This window comes from Cylas formicarius, unplaced genomic scaffold, assembly GCF_029955315.1.
Source record: "Cylas formicarius isolate icCylForm1 unplaced genomic scaffold, icCylForm1.1 PGA_scaffold_5__7_contigs__length_24384050, whole genome shotgun sequence".
NCBI classification, from domain to species: Eukaryota; Metazoa; Arthropoda; class Insecta; order Coleoptera; family Brentidae; genus Cylas; species Cylas formicarius.
In genome coordinates this window covers 4,003,734-4,018,838 of record NW_026844341.1, presented here as the reverse complement: position 1 = coordinate 4,018,838, position 15,105 = coordinate 4,003,734, and the positions used below count along the sequence as shown (strand labels likewise).

The window sequence follows — 15,105 nt, the reverse complement described above, 5'->3', positions numbered from 1 at the left end:
CGAAAACCAAACTGAGACTGATTAAACAGTCCTTTGTCCTCAAAGTAGTTCATTAAATTGTCTTTAATTATAATTTCAAAAATTTTACTTACTACTGGAACAATTGCAATTGGTCTGAAATTATCTAGAGTTTCTGGATCCCCTTTTTTATGCAAGGGCAAAATCTTTGTGATCTTAAGTTTTTGGGGGAAAACCCCCTCCTCCATGGATTTATTAATAAGTGAGGTAATGGGTCCTAAAAGTGAAGTTAGACATTTTTTGAAAATGCTGGCATTCAATATATAATAGTCCAGACACTTTGAATTTTTAAGTCTGAGTATGGCTTGCCTTACATCAGATTCCAACACTGGTGGCATAAAAAAAGAGAATGGTGGTTTTGGGAAACGGTGCAAAAAACTCAAGGCACTGGTCGACGGTGTGGCTATACTGTTTATGATATTAGTTGGAATCGATGAGAAGAATTTATTGAAAGTGTCTGACAAAATTGTGGTAGATATTATTGCATTTTTATTTGTTTTCCTTTCGAAATTAACAATTTTCCACGTAATTTTGGACGTATCCTCCGAGGTAGTGATGATATTGTCGTACGCCTTTTTTTTGTTTTCTTTAATAGCCCGTTTATAATCCCTATGGTAATCTTTATGTCTATGCCAGTCAAGGGTGATTCTAGAACAATTATACGTTCTTTTTAAGTCATAAATACGCTTACGCATTTCTCTCAGTTCATTAGAAAACCATACTAAGGGGCAGCGGTGCTCCTTAGCTTTAGTAAGGGGGAAAGATGCTTTTGAGAGTTCAGACAGGGTATTAATAATGGAGGTGCACATGTCATTAGCATTCTGAGCATTCCAAATCTGGTCAGGCCAACAAACTCGAGACAGTTTATCGATAAAGACACTTATTGATTTATCATTAACTAATCTAAAATAGTCATTATTCTTATTTTTATTTATGGAGTTTGATGCTACATTAACCTTAATAAGCTGACCAAAGTGATCCGATAAAGTAGGATCAGAAACAATAACATTTAAATCACGAGAAGGAAAATTAGAGACTACGTTGTCCAAGCAAGATACAGTTGACATAACATTTCTGGTGGACTCATTCACAAAAAACTCCAGGCCATAGGACTGTATTAAATATTAAAATTAAGGATAGCTGTTTAATGTCATTCTGTATAGGCTCAGTGACGGCAAACCGAGATCTCAAATAAATAAAAAGGCTCGACGAAGGGTAGCTGACCTGTTAATTTAACCGAGTATGTAAAAATTCCGTAAATCAACTTACAACAAGTTAAATGTTACCCCAAATATCATAAATAAATAAGTAAATGAGCTAGCTAACAATAGATTTAAAATAACAATAAACGGGTGAAAAAAGTAATATTATTGAAATAGATAAAAACAAAAATTAAAATAATAGAACAATATCTACAAACAAACAACAAATCTAATCTAAATTTAACCAAAGTACAAATATATATTTTTGGCAGCGTAGAAGACGCATAAGAAAATGAATTATGAGACACAGCTTTGTGCATTTTTGGTATCTCATAAAAATTGTTGAAACGTGTACAATGATTATGAACTATTCTATTAACTATTTTGCCTACCGGCGATGTAAAGCCAGCCTAATACTTCAGCTTTTCACCAACATGCTCTTTGAGTTTTAGATGAATATGAAACGAATACATGAATTTTGGCATGGCATTTTTGTAGATTGGCTTCAGTGGCCAAATCCAAACAGGGACCAAATACAAAATTGCAATAGTTTGTGTGACACCAACGCTTTCTGTTGAAAATATGTTTCTTTTGTATATGCTCCTTAAGTTACAACAACTATTTTTGTATAATTTTTAGACACATAAGTCTTGACCCTTAATTTGTTACCAAAAATAACACCCAAGTTTTTGCATTTGGAAACAACCGGTATTTTAACATTATTTATTGAAATGCTGTAATGCATATGTTTCTACCGAAGCACACCGGGTTCAGAAGCTTCGAAAACAATACACACACTATACTATCTTAACGGAGTGTATTACTATAGGTGAAAAAAGAGAAAAGTGCAACTTTCATGGACCGGTCGTACCGACTCTGGTCCAGCCGATCAAAATCCAACAAACAATCAAATAGCACGTAATCACAGTTCGTTCCCTAAAAAGGAACTGGCTGCTCCGCGCTCCTTCGCCCACCTCGTCTGGCAATAGAGGGCGCTGGGCACGTCACACCACATAGTACACTCCGACCAATTTTTAAACCATCACAATGTCCCGCAGCTTACTAAACCAATCTTTAAAAGGTCCGAAGTAAATAATGGCTGACTTATTTGAATTTAATAATAGCCCGTTAGACGTGAGACGACCTGTTCTCTGGGACGGTGCGATCTGGGTCCAGAACTGCTACCATCGGACGACCGATTAAGAAGTGGGAAGGTGTTAAAGGAATATAATCTGATGGATCACAAGAGAGGGGTGATAGAGGACGCGAATTTAGCACCGCCTCAATCTGAACCAACAAAGTATAAAATGGTTCATAAGTTAATAGTGCGTTACTAGCGACACGTTTCAGATGGAATTTAATTGCCTTAACACCGGCCTCCCACAATCCACCAAAATGAAGTGAATGGGGTGGAATGAATGACTAAGAAATACCGTCATTTTCTACAGATTCAGTTGAAAACCCCTTATTTTCTCTCAAAAATAAACCAAGTTGGATAAGCTCTTGATTCGCTCCTATAAAATTACTCCCGTTATCTGAGTATATTTGAGTAGGCTTTCCAGGACGTGATGCAAAGTGTCTTAAGGCTGCCAAAAAACCTTCAGTAGTTAAATCTGGTACTAATTCTAGGTGGATGGCACGCTTGGTAAAACAAACAAAGACACAGATATAACCCTTTGTCACCTTGAAACCACGCCCTTGTCTGTCTCGAATCGAAAATGGTCCTGCGTAATCTGTCCCGGTTATAAAAAATGGAGGGCCTGGATTTACGCGTGTACTAGGTAGATTTTCCATTAAAGGACTGATTGAACGTGGGTTAGCTCTAAAACATATTATACATTCATGATATACCTTACGTGCTAAGTTTCGTCCAGCTATGGGCCAATATTTTTCGCACATACTGGACAACAAAAGTTGAGTACCCGAATGTAACAATTGTTGATGTTGACGTATAAAAAGCAACTTGGTAAATTCGTGCTTTGATGACAAAACGATTGGATATTTTTTATCAAAACCAAAATTTCAGTTAGTAAGCCTACCACCTACCGTCAACATCGAGGAAGGCATGTAACTTAAATAGCTTACTGCATTTACTAATTTTTAAATTGCTCTCAAGTGCTAAAATTTCTTTACTAAAAGATTGGCTTTGCGAAAGCTTGATTAGATAATTTTAAGCATTACAAATTCCTTTATATGTCAAAACACCTACATTTCGAAACTCCTTTGATTTAAGAGAATTTTCCTTAAACCTAAAACAATAGGCAATTATGCGTTCAAGCTTGGATAAATTGGACATTTTTTTAAAGTCAATGGAATCTTGAATTGAGAATATTTGCGTTTGTACAACTACTTTCCTTAATTCTGGTAAAATTTCCTCTGTGTTGCACATCTTAGGCCAAAAGTCTTCCGACTCTGACCAATAAAGTTCAAGCGACAATAAATCCGTTGGTTTAACCCCCACGACACATAATCTGCCGGGTTCTCTTGAGTAGATACGTGTCTCCAATTTCCTATATTCGATAATTCTTGCATTTCGGAAACGCGATTTGCCACAAAAACTTGTAAAAAATTAGACGGTTTGTTTAACCACCCCAAAACAACCGTAGAATCAGACCAAAAAATAGATTTATCGACTTGTATATTAAGTGACGTCGTAACCTTACTCATCAATCTCGCTAACAATAGCGCAGCCATTAATTCCAGCCTTGGGATAGTTTGAACCTTTAATGGTGCCACCTTTGACTTTGCACAAATGAGCTTGACTTCATCCCTTTTATTACGTGTTTTCACATACACGCACGCACCATAGGCATATGCCGATGCATCCGAAAATCCATGAAGCTCAGTATAAATTGCATTTTTACAGGTTACCTGTCGTTCTATGTTAAGCTCATTCAGTGAAGGTAAGTCATCCCGAAAACGTAACGATCGGGTTTGTATAGATTGTGGTAAGGAACTATCCCAGTCTATCCTTTCTAACCAAATATCGCGTAAAATAATTTTTGCTAATATAATACACGCGCTTAATTACCCGCGATTGCGATATTTCGGAGAGAACCGCCCTTTTTGTCACAAATGTGTTGAAAGTATTCCCTATCCTGTACGAAACCATATCTTCCCTTCCGTTCCAAATTAATTTTTTTCGTTTTCACCCAAATCTAAAATGTCTGTTTTATCGGCCGTTTCAATTTTATTCAGGATTTTTGAACTGTGTTGTTAAGAATTTTTGAAACGTTGTTTGCTAACTTTATTGCTTTCTCCACGCTATCAGTACCAGTCAGCATATCATCAACATAGAAATCTTTTTTGATAACTTGCGAAGCGTCTTCGCATTCTGTACCAATTTGATAAAGACATCTAGTTGCTGGATATGATGCAGATTTCGTACCATAAGTGATGGTTTGCAGCTCGTAAGTATCTATAGAGAAGCGGATTTGAGTGTGTTCAGGGCTAACATGTTCATACCGCATAGTTCCGACGAAAACCCGCATTTTAGCGAGATTAAATGAGCTGCGTGCAGACGTACCTGCAGCAGGCGAAGTACAAACGAAGGTGATCGGGGACATGGCAACCGTCCAAGCGCATTCAAAGAAAGACGCAGGGAGATAAACTGCAACAACGTATTTTATAATCTCCTTCTCAAGATGTTATTAATTGCGCAGAACTGCTTATGTTACACTCGGTTTTTAAATGTAGCGGTTTTATTTATATACTATACAATATGTCACTGTGGATTCGGCTAATGAAGAATGAACTATTTTCATTTCATTTTTCGACGTGGACGTATTATACTAGGTTATTGTGCACTCCTGGACTTTCGAAATACTTCTTATTATACATAAAAATCGTATCAAAATTGTTGATAGTAATTGACTCTGAATTATACAAGAAAATTTGAGGTAATTTTTACAAATTCCCATAAGACGAGGGTACGAGGCGACGACTGTCTATTGCCAGGAGCTGAATCTGAATGACTTTGAAATGAACCAGTTTTTGCTACCGTGAACCGTAAATTAATATTAATCCACATTCATTTCGATATCAATTTCTTTCTTACATATTAAATGAGGACTTTATCTACATGAAAAGAAGAAACTAAATTTAAATGACAGTTTTAAAATAGTACCGGGCCTTGATTCTCCACAGCATTAAAATTATCCAAGCAATGTTCTTGTTTATTTCAATTTCTTACTATGTAACATACCAAAAAATTTGAAAGCCTCTCTATTCATTTTGTAATTCATTTTATTTGCATAAGAAACAAAGTGAGGTCCATGTATGTATTTGTTTAAAAAATGTGTAATATTTAAACGAAGGGTAAGTAACAACTATTATTTCAATTTAATCAGAAAATATACACATGCGTTTTCTTGTAAAGTTTTTATAGAAATAATTTACTTTTTGTATTTATTTAAATTTCAAGTTGGAACTTGTTATATGTCTACTAAATTATTTTAATTAGTTAATAACTTTCCTAGGTATGCATTTTAAGGTTGAAAACTTCTCCTCAAGATCCCCACACTCAGATATTGAAATAAATTACCTAGAAGAAAATCACCAACTATTAAGAGGCAAATTCGAATACTTTATTGGTCTCTCTAAATCTCACAAGGGCGTCCGTAAAACATCCTGGAGATATAGCGAATATCCTAGAGATATACTGTTTTAGCTAAGGGACATCCTGAAAACGTCTCAAGGATATACGATGTTACGAATTGGAACGCCCACAGTAGATCAGATACGTATGTCCGTAGGATGCTTGTTAGGACATACTAAGAATATCCAGTTATACTAGTTGAGACGTCGTTAGTATATCCGACTGTGAGGATATAGGATCTTATATAAATATACCAGTGCTCCTTACTTAATTATTAGGTTATTCCCAACAGCCTATGAGAAATACTGGAAAGGTAATGTCCAGTACTCCAATTCTGACGGTCATGTCAGTCAATGCATTGTTGTTGTTTTACAAAAATGTACCCAAAAACTAATACGCAGAAAAATGTTATGCGATATATCAGACAATTTAATTACTACGTGCTATAAGCTACAATTAAAATTTAGTGGACTAGTCGGTGGTGATATTTATAGTTTAAGTTTCCCATAGACATTTTATGTACCGTTCGCATAAATTTTTGTGGTTTTTACAGTTTTTATATTAATATTTTACCAAGACAATTGGACCATTTTCAAATATCCACGCCTCATCAGTACAAGTGAAGGTTAGGACCTCCTGTTGCTTAAACGGTTTTAAAAATTTAATCCTCCTAAAACCTCCATGTTTGGATGGTTTTTCTTCCAATTACAGTCTTTTTCTTCAAATAAACTGCTTAATGATCAATTGTAAAATTTAAACAACATAAGGTTAGAAAATTGTGTTTATTCTGTTTTTTATATGACATATCCAATAATACTTTTCTCTCTGTCTCACGTACACAGTTAGAAAGAGACAACAATAGCAGAACCGATCGGAGCGATAAACGAGTAGGTTTAATGGCAACTGATAAATATGTTGTTTAAATAGTACGAAATTTAGTAATACGTTAAACCGATAAATTGTGATTTTTTCGTGCCGTTTACCGCACTTGTTGCATAATACACTATTATGAATTTATTTACTCAGTTGGCAGGTAAAACTTTGGCAATGTCATTTTGTCATTTCCAACTAAGACTGAAAGATGGGTAAATATTGGAAAAGTTAGAATAAATCGCAAAATATTATGTTATACGTCATATAGTTAATCAAAGTTGCAGGTTTTTGTAAGGTCTTTAAAAAAATAATAATATTAAATATGGTTTGCCATTTAAGAAAAAGTAGAATTTTTAATTTGAAATGATCCAAATTTATTCATTTATCTAATTCAAATTCGGTTGCATACATCTTTTACGTCATCTTCGAGTTACGCTAGTGTCAAATATGAATGATCTACCATCAAAGATAATAAGTGTGAAAACTAGTATTTTTTTATAAAACACAAAATATTGAAAAAACTATTAGTTCTAGGTATGTATTATAGTTAATTAAAAAGTTGATGAATATTAAAATAATTCAAACCAATGTTCCATTAAAAAAAAATGTTTATATTTACCATTTACCAATTTCTCATAACTTTTGAAATCAATGAGATATAGAACTGAACACCCTGTGTATGTTTAAACCTTCAAATTAAATAAAAATACTTGAAGGAAAGTCAACTTTGAAATTGATCCAATGGTTAGTCTGATTTGAACATTTATTCCAAAATAATAAACTTCAATCTTCCTACTAAAAAACTGCGGCCTAAATATTAAATAGAAATTTCGTTCATTCCAGACGAACTCTGGGCGTTCCGAAGAAATCCTCGACCAATGTCCTTGCCACGGAATCTCCAGACAGGTATGGTGCCGCCATTTTATCCGATTATCGCTTAACATACCGGAAAAACTCGACGTAGGTGGACAAAACTAATTTAACGTAATCGCGACGTTATACATATTGCGTCGTTTAAAAACTTGTTATCGGGGTATCCGCTGCCCCATTTCGAACTTCTTTTTACGATCCGCGGGCACGTAAACAGCGCCCGTTATATTTATTAGCTCGGAACAAAGGAGCCCTGACGGTCTGCGTATAAATATACATCAGACGTCGGGACGCTTGCGGATATATACGACGCAACGTTGCAGGTACTTTGCATATGTCCTGCTGCAAAGCTATGCGCTCGCAGCAATAAAACAACCGCCATTACACACAACTCTGCCTGATTACAACGTGTGTGTGTTCACGCGCGATAATATCGCCGAGGTGTTACTTCGTCGTCGCGGAATTACATCCTCCGGTGTCGTACAAAAGGACTTTTGTTTTATTGTCGGCGTAGTTTTGCGTTCTGTGACACAAAGCACGTAATATCGGACGCTATCTGCTCACGGGAACTTGCTGCAGCGTAGAAAGCGCCTTGATTTTTCTTGTCACGGCGACAACGAGGAAACTGAAACGTCCGACGTGGCCATAGAAACACAAAAGCGACACTGCAGGGTCCGAAGCTAGAAGACCAACGCTGAAAATACTGTTCACAGACAAAAAGTTCTCAGTTTTGCTGTGAACATTGGTTTTGCACACGGTGATAATAAAAACCGGTGTATTCTTAGCTGCTGCCACAGACTTTCTTCCTGCATCTTGCTTGGAAATTACTACCGATCATGAAGCAGCTAGCTAGCTAAAAGAAAAACCTCGGCTGGGGAGGACAATGGCTTTGAAAGTGCTTCTAGCACATGGAAAGGTGTCAGAGTAATCTGTAAACCGCTATTGAAACTTCTAACTTTCGTCCGATAAGATTTGTTAGTGCAAATTGAAAGACTTGTAATGCTGAATCGATATAAAATACACTGGTAGCGGACTGTATTTTGGCGACAAATTTGCATTAACATCCGGGTTATAGCTCATTTTTTCAGCCTAACTAAAAGAACGCGGCACATACTACAACAAGGGTTCGCCCTACCTTCTGCTTGCTCCTCTGGTGATCTCGAGGGCCCTCGGTGGTTCGCTTCTTGATGGTTTCGGGCGCCACTAGTATTTTACTCTGTACTTGCTTTTATATTGTTTGAAGGTGGTGAAGCTAAATGATGGGCGCAAACACAGTCTCGGATGACTGATTCCCATATTGATGATAGGTAGAGACCTGAGCCGCGGTTAAAATGGTTAGGTTCTTTATAGATTTCTATAGACTCTCTAATTTTTCGTTGATGGAAGAATTGATTACATGCAACGATTTTATCGAATAAAAATTGTGTATGGCAACAGCTGATGAGTGTTAGTCGTAAGGCGCTTTCGTGTCCTTTGAGCCTAGTTGATGTTTTTGGTCCGGTCTCTCCAATGTATTCTTTGCCGCATATGCATGGAATGCTGTACACTCCTGGCGTCTCAAATGGAATTTGGCTTTGACGGACCGCAGATATTGAGAGATTTTTGGACAAGTGGTAAATCTGGTTTTTGAAGTCATACTTCTTTAGAACTTTTGATATGCGGTCAGTGATGTTTTGAATGTAAGGAAGGACCACAGTGGCAAGTGTAGGATCGCTTTCGGCCTCATTGCTATTGGAAGGTTGTGGTGAAGTGTATTTCTTAAACAGGGATTTTATGTCGAAACTAAGATATTCTGATTAGTTAACCACTTGTCCAAAAATCTCTCAAAATATTTGATCCGCCAAAGACAACATTCCGTTTGAGATGCAAGGAGTTTACAGCATTCCATGCTTATGCGCCAAAGAATACCTTGGAGAGACCAGACGAAAAATATCAACTAGGCTCAAAGAACACTAAAGAACTTTATGACTAAGACAAATAAACTCATCAGCAGTTACCGAACACAATCATCAAACCCGGCATAAAATTTTATTAGATAAAACTAAAATTCTTGCATGTAAAAATTCTTCTACGAACGAAAAATTCTGGAGTCTATATAAATTTATAAGTAACCTAACAATCTTAACCGCGACTCAGGTCTTTACCTGTCACCAATATGGGAATCAGTCATCCTAGATGGTGTTTATGCCGCTCATTTAGCTCTGCCCCTCCTCAAACATTATAAAAGCAGGTACAGAGTACAATTAGAGCCAGTTTATGTCGAGCTCTGAAGAAGTAACAGGATGATTGGCGAAACGTTATCTAGTTCGACTCAACAAAGACCGGGAGAAATTCAGTTGCTTTATAAAAAATAAGGAACATTGCTGATAGGACCACATCCGATGTTGACTATTTTTCGTCAATCAGCAAGAAATGCAAAGGAAGCTGGCATACTTTGGTTATGATTACCAGGACTAGTTCATTCGAAGACATTAATAGATACCCTGTTGGCATAAGCAGGGCAAATCTGAAGACACTGCAATCTCAAACATCACACTCACAAAATCGGATGATGAGGAAACGGCAGAGTATATATTGTTTCGATGTCCTGCTGTCAGAAGGATTAGGTACTTAAAGCTAAAGGCTGACATCCTGGAAGCGTACCGCCTACCAGATAACTGATTACCTACGAGGCCTGTACTTGATAGTAGAAACATAAACACTAGTTAACCTAATCTCTGTTATTGAGACTTAAACGTATTTTGAAAAGGGAAGTGGTAAATCGAATAAATGAACACTCAGTCCACTATAGCATAATTCCATTAACACAATCAGATTTTCAGCATTGCTCAAAGTTACTGACGATTCTTTTTGATACCCGACAACTACAGTACGGTGCTTTAAATCATTGTTCATTCTATATTTTATACAAAACTTTATTATTAAGTTCCGTCGAAATAATGTTGCCTTGTTAAATCTCATTTCCTACTAAGGAAGAAAAAGAAGAAGAAGAATTTTCATTCCTAAATGCATGGTGTTCCTATGACAAGGAGTAACCCAAGGAATTCCTTTGATTCTGTTATATACTTTAGACTTCCGTTGTTGGTGTGTGGGTCGATCTTTACGTTTTACATTATAACCAAAGCAATTAAAAAGTTTTTCTGTTTTCACATAAGCGCTCGATAATGATACTTGAAGTTTTTTAAAATTGTTGAAGGAGTTGGTGAGTTTCTGGGAGTATCTATTTGCTTAACATCTGCTTTTAGCTTTGATAATGTTACGATTACTTTTTCGAAAAACTTCGTGTCTTGGTCTCCGTGTTCTGTCTCAAGAAGGCACGTAATAATAGGTTCTTAAGGCAATAGAAATGTACATCAATGTTCTCGTGAACTTTTAACCAGGTAAATTTAAATTGAAATATGTTTAGAATTAAATAAAAGAAAGAATTACTGCATCTACAGAATTTGCTGTAACTATGCCTTAAAAATTCGTTGTCGGCATAGAGCGTCTTTATCAATTTCTTTTTTAATTTTGTTGTGTACTATTGTGCCATGCACCGGTTCAGTAGAGACTGCGCCAGTCGACGGTATAACTAACTGGCCCCTGTGTTGTATGTTTGTTATGCTATTGTCTGAAATAATAGTTGTTTATTATTATTATTTAAATGGATTATAAAAAATTGTGTCCTACCCTGTATATTTTATACTTACTGCAAAAATGTGCAAGATAAAATTATCTATCCGTTCAAATGTGTTTTGTGAGCAAAAAAGTATCTCAAATTTGGTTCCTTACCTCTATTCCCGTTTAATCGTATCGCCGTTTCTTAAATAACTGGTTAACGTCCGAACAATTCTGCAAATTCATCGAGCGTTTCCCATTTCTTCGACCGAACGGGGTGAAAAAAAAAAGGGGGGGGGGGGGAGAGGGAGAGAAAGTCAAAAGTCAAATAGGAGGGGGGGGGGGGGGTACGCGCGCGAGGAACGGCAAAAATTTATATGTCCGCCGCCTCCGAAAGGTTTTAATTCATTCGGAGCCCCCCCGCCCCCAACTCAGGGGGAAACTCGACGTAATTTCCAATATTCCGCGGCGATATTTCATCTCTCGCGATTTAATAAATTCGATGAAGAAAAAGACGACTCCGGAGGGGGGTGCGGGGGACTTCGGAAATCAGATACGGGGCGGTGCGGTATTAAACCCGACGACAAAAATAATAACGCGCCAACGTAAACCACATTTTTCATATTGGTTTTATTTAAAAGTTATGTTGGGGGGGGGGGGGGGGGTTCCGATGATTTATATTGCCTAAATTTACATAAATTTTTCTCATCGCGCCGTCGGTTGCCGCCCGCCGCTGTGATTGATTCTTTTTGAATCTTTCCAGCTTTCGTCCGCGCTGTGCCGTACGTGTATGATAAGTTTGCCGTTAATATTAGATTGAAACGCTATTTGGAACCAGCTGGAAATAGCAAACAATAGTTGAGGGATCTTTCTCATTTCTAACCACGACACATCCCTATCATTGGCCGTCAGAGACCTGTATTCTAACTTACAGTCTTGTGATTGGCCATATTTTTTACGAATTTTGAATTACAGCTAATAATTCGCGAAAAACCCTGTATATAATAGAAAAAAATGTACTGAATCCTGAACGTCTGCTAGTTAAACAATATTTCACACAACAACAATATTGTTTGAAACAAAAACACTTCACCATATTTGATTGCCCCCAACTTTAAGATTTTAAATGTGGGTCCGACTTCTACTTATCTGTTAAATTGAAGCCGAATGCTATAAAGTTAGGGCACCTATGACGTTTTTTATTAATGCAGGAAATATCGCGAACACCCTATACAATAGGTAGAAAGCTTAAATAAAAAAGTTTTAGCTATGTACAGGATCTATATATTGGTGTACAACAAATTGTCTTCTAAATCACAGTCTTCTAGTTGTGGTAAATTTTCATTAAAACAGAAATCCAATTTTCAGTTTTTTGCGAATAATGGCCACAGCCTGTACATTTGTAAAAATTGTCAAGAATAAGAGTTTATAGCACCGGGTCTTGCGAATCTTTTGGTATAAAACCTTTTTCGATGGTGTAAACCGTTTTGGACAAATAATGATTTTTTGCTTAGACGCATACAAACGCAGTTTTTTAATTTTTAAAAATACTACTTGACCCCTCCCCCCCAATTTCAATAGGTTCCGTCACGAGACTAAACGCTATTTGCTAGCCAAATTTGATGTTGATGCCTTCAAATTTTGGACGCTTATCGTCTTTCATAGCAAAGTCAAAAACAGTTGAAAATAAACAAAAAATAGACGGCGGCAATAGGTACTGTTGAAAAGGAGCAAAGTTTAAAGCGTCTAATTCCATCTGTTCGGAAGCTATCGTCGAGAAACTATGGAACAGAGAACGGAGAATGGTGAACGGACAGAAAAAACTTTTTTTTTTCGACGCTAATCATTTAGGTACCAACGACGGTCCCCTAGCACCTACCGTTACCGAGATATAAAATTAGCAAGAAGGGTGACAGCCGCGGCACACAAGGAATGGTAATGACAGGAAATCCTGGGAGTACCGCTTTGAAAATTGCCTTGTAGCAAGCGAATTAAATAAAAGAGATGAGTCCATCCATACATTGTGCACAAGTTGGAGGAAGGCTTTAGACTTTAGGCTTTCTCTTTTCAAATAGATGAAAAAATAAATGAAATAAATTGGTTGGAAAGTTCGAGAAACACTTTCTTCTTTACGTTCAAACAAAAATCAAGGAGGAGTTTATAACTGAATTGAAGCAGTGGGTTATGAAATGCAAATTCGGTACTTTGCAATTTGCGACAGTTCGAATAACAGTATTAAGGAAAGCGATGATGTTTCACTCGAAGAAATAATTAATATGTGTATGGTGTACGAAATTTCCAAGGAAAGAATCATCCGTGGCTGCTGTACACAAAATGAAGGGGAACGGCAAAGTTTCAAAGACGATTGCTGGTTGTTCCAACTTAAAAATTGATTCTTATTTAATTATTTAAAAAATTTAAGTCTTACACAGGAAATGAGTTTTGGGCAAGTGTAACTTAACAAGAATGAAATAATAATGACAATATTTATAATTCCAAATTATATTAGGTACACGCCAAGTTATATAAAGCTATACAAATAAATAATGGGTCTTAACCCAGCTTCCTTCCCAAACGATGGGGGTATTGAAGCCAACTAAATTTATAACAAAGAAATGATTCATATTACATTTCATATTCACCTTAAATACAATAATTAAAATTCACTGTATGTACAGAAAAGTGTAGAAGAACAAAAGAAGAAAGAAAGAAGACCGGGCTACAAGAAAAGCGAAAAAAACGTGTATCTTTATTTAAGCAAAGTCCTCCGTTAATGAGTGATCATATTAAAATGTCATGTCAAAAATTTGCATTTCGCGTGTCTTTTGAATGAGCCAATAGATTGGGTAAAATCATTTATTTTATAATTATTAATTGTAAAAGCAATCTGATAGGGGAAGCACTTTTTGAAAAATTCCATCTTATTAACAGGTATAGTTAACATATTTTGTCTACGAATATATATGTTGTGAACACCCGTATGATATGTTAGTTTTTTATGAAGATAAAGGAGGACATTTTGCCTTACTAATTTTGTAGTACAAATATGCCGGATGCAAAACACGCCGCTGAACCATGGAAAACCATCCCAACTCCTTGAGTTTATGCCTTATGGACTTTTTGTTTTCCTTTAATGTCAACAGAATCCAGAAAATATTCATATATTGTAAATTAAAATATGATAGTATCAAAGTTTCACACAGAAGTGATTAGTTTTTTGAGATAATGAATTAGTTATGTATTCTCTAAATTTTGAATTCACATCAATAACTTGACAAGAGATCGTCCAAGTCAGAGTTTAGAAGGTGGTTAATAGTATGAACCTGCGAAAAAGAAGTGTTAATTTGGGAATCGTCGGAGTATAGATCTTTACCACATCTGAAGGGCAGCAATAATAAATGACCCTCTGATACGTGTCGGTCAAAAATGACGATACTAGTGAGAAAATAATCTCTTCAAAACCAGTATACTTTAAAATAGATATTAAGGTACCATTATGAATCATGTCATTCTCATCTCGACATCCATAATATGAGTCAGTCATCACCCAGCTTTAACCTCTTCTAAATCCAGACTGTCTATAGAAATGTTGAGAGTACCGGTAATGTTGAAATTCAATTGGATTGTTAGTTTTGGGTGTCGCAATAACGTCTGCAAGCTTCCAGCTTTTGGGAAATTATGATTCTCGATCGCAGCAGTTAACTAAATAAGTAATATAGGGAAAAAATCTGCCCCAAAAGCATTGATCTTAATATTTAGAAGAATATTAGAAACAGTTTCCTCAGAAACATTTGTAACCTTTCGGAACACACTAACTTTCTGTATCCGAGGTTTTACAAGTAATCACTCTCCTCTTCTAAGATGCATCAGACTATATAATCAATATGTTAATATGTTAATATGTTAATAATATTGACTAATTGAATATTGTTTACCTGAACCTCAAAT

The 15,105-nt window shown here is 36.2% G+C and overlaps 1 protein-coding gene across 2 annotated transcripts in view; it reads left to right on the top strand.

Moving 5' to 3' along the window:
- The window catches only part of LOC132702139 (chondroitin sulfate N-acetylgalactosaminyltransferase 1), a 464,298-nt gene that overhangs the window by 201,175 nt on the left and 248,018 nt on the right, over positions 1–15,105 (top strand). For both annotated transcript variants that reach the window (XM_060670591.1, XM_060670592.1), the window contains exon 3: positions 7,534–7,596. The gene's annotated coding sequence lies outside the window, so the exon portion shown is untranslated. The remainder of the gene's footprint in view (positions 1–7,533; positions 7,597–15,105) is intronic.